Source organism: Gossypium hirsutum, chromosome A06 (genome assembly GCF_007990345.1).
Source record: "Gossypium hirsutum isolate 1008001.06 chromosome A06, Gossypium_hirsutum_v2.1, whole genome shotgun sequence".
Classification (NCBI taxonomy): Eukaryota; Viridiplantae; Streptophyta; class Magnoliopsida; order Malvales; family Malvaceae; genus Gossypium; species Gossypium hirsutum.
Genome location: NC_053429.1, coordinates 37,965,512 through 37,967,915, shown reverse-complemented (window position 1 = coordinate 37,967,915; position 2,404 = coordinate 37,965,512). Strand labels below are relative to the sequence as shown.

The following is a 2,404-nucleotide window of genomic DNA, read 5'->3' as shown; positions in this document are numbered from 1 at the left end:
GTCAAGTATAGTTAGGCCTGCATTGCTGCAAATAATTTTGAACTAAAACCTAACAGTATTCAAATGATACAGCAATTTGTTCAGTTTAATGGTTTGCAGGATGAGGATCCAAAAACTCACTTGGCAAATTTCCTGGAATTCTGCGATACATTTAAAATTAATGGCATTTCTGACGATGCCATTTGTCTTCGGTTATTCTCTTTTTCATTCAGGAAAAAAGCTAAATAGTGGTTGAAATCGTTACCACGAGGGTCAATTACTACTTGGGAACAAATGACTAAAAAAGTTTTATTAAAATATTTCCTGCCGGCTAAAACAGCCAAATTACGTAACGATATCTCTTCGTTTGTGCAGATGGACTTAGAAACTCTTTACGATGCATGGGAGAGATACAAGGACCTACTGCAAAGGTGTCCTCACCATGGATTACCTCTATGGTTGCAAGTTCAAACATTCTACAATGGTGTGAACCCCTCGACAAGACAGATGATTGATGCAGCAAGCGAGGGAACCATCAATAACAAAACACCTGAAGAGGCTTACGAATTTATTGAAGAGATGTCACTGAATAACTATCAGTGGCAAGTCATGAGGACTAAGCCAACTAAAACAGCAGGCATTTATAACGTCTATTCGGTTATTATGCTGTCAAACCAGGAAGAACTTCTAAATAAAAAGATTGATGACTTACTTGGTTCTACTCTAGTACATCCAGTAATGAGGTGCGATTCGAATGGAGGAGGAGCATGCACAGAATATCAACCCTTCAACCCTAGCTTCATGGAGGAACAAGTCCAATATATGGGTAACAATAACTCTAGATCCCAAAATAACCCATATAGTAACATTTATAATGCAGGTTGGAGGAACCATCCCGGGTTTTCAACAACCACCCTATCAACAGGAAAAGAAACTGAACCTTGAAGAGATGCTATCTAAATTTATCTCAGTGTCAAAAACCCGTTTCTAGAATACTAAGACAACATTTAAAAATCAACAAGCGTTGATCCAAGGGCTCGAAACTCAGATAGGCCAGTTGTCCAAACTAATCTCTAAACGACCACAAGGTAGCTTGCCAAGTAATACTGAACCCAACCCAAGGGAACAACTCAACGTAATTAATGTTCAAGATGAAGAAGGATTCGTTGAGCCTGAGCCAAAACCAAGGCAAGAAACTGTTGTGAGCAGAGGTCAATGTGAGGTAGGTCATAATAAAAACAAATCAGTGGATGTCGAATATAAACCTTGTGTGCCATACCCCAACGCAACAAGGAAAGACCGCTCAGATGAACAATTTGGTAAATTCCTTAAACTCTTAAAAAAATTACACATTAACTTACCGTCTATTGAAGCTCTATCACAGATGCCAAACGTAATGAAATTTTTAAAGGAGCTTTTAGTAAATAAGCGAAAGTTGGATGAGGTGTCACATGTGGAGCTAAACGTAGTTTGCTCAGCTATTCTACAGAATAAGCTACCCAACAAAGTAAAAGATCCAGGGGGTTTTACGATTCCTTGCTTAATTGATAGTTTAGATGTTAATATGCATTAGCTGATTTAGGGGCTAGTATTAACGTCATGCCTTATAAAATGTTTAAACAACTGGTCTTGGGAAACCCAAACAGACTAGGATGAGTGTTCAATTAGCATATAAAACTATAAGATTTCCTAGGGGTATTATTGAAGATGTGCTAGTTAAAATCGATAAATTTATATTTCCCATTGACTTTATTGTTCTATACATAGACGAGGATAGCAACACTCCTTTGATTTTAGGAAGGCCTTTTTTAGCGACTGTTAAAACGATTATTGATGTTAGCATAGGTGAGCTCACACTTCGTGTGGGAGACGGAAAAATCACCCTTCAAGCCCGCAATTCTGGCAACACGTCAGAAATTGAAGGTGATCGTCTAAACCATTCTACTAAAACTGACAATATGGTGCAACCTACTTTGCAGGAAATGAGTCTGAAGGAAATACATGAGTCATTCTCAAGCAATAGTAGAGGACCTATTCATGAAGAACGAAGGCTACAAGTTAATGAGCTAGATGAATGGCGGACGCATAAACTGAGAACACATGGTAAACCAAAACTACACCAGGATGAGCTCAATACCTTTCCAAATCAACTTAAGGTTGGAGATACAATTTTGTTAGATGCCACAGATCTTCACATTGTCAGTACCAAACCAAATGAAGAAATCCCTCTTATGGTACTTGGCATTTTTCCATTCGATACACTCGAGGTAAGTTATCCTAAGTTTGGCATTTTTAAGGTAAACAACAACCATCTAAAACCTTATTTTGATAAGATAGATAGCAAGAATGAGGAGTATACACCCCTTGAACCACCATGACCATTCAATGGAAAGGTAAGTCGAGCTTAGACTATAAATAAGTGCTT

The 2,404-nt window shown here is 38.1% G+C and overlaps 1 non-coding gene across 1 annotated transcript; it reads right to left on the bottom strand.

Moving 5' to 3' along the window:
- Positions 1–322: 322 nt before the first annotated feature.
- LOC121231067 (small nucleolar RNA R71) lies at positions 323–428 on the bottom strand. The gene has a single exon (XR_005929136.1). It is a non-coding gene; the product is annotated as a small nucleolar RNA R71 (small nucleolar RNA).
- Positions 429–2,404: the final 1,976 nt, after the last annotated feature.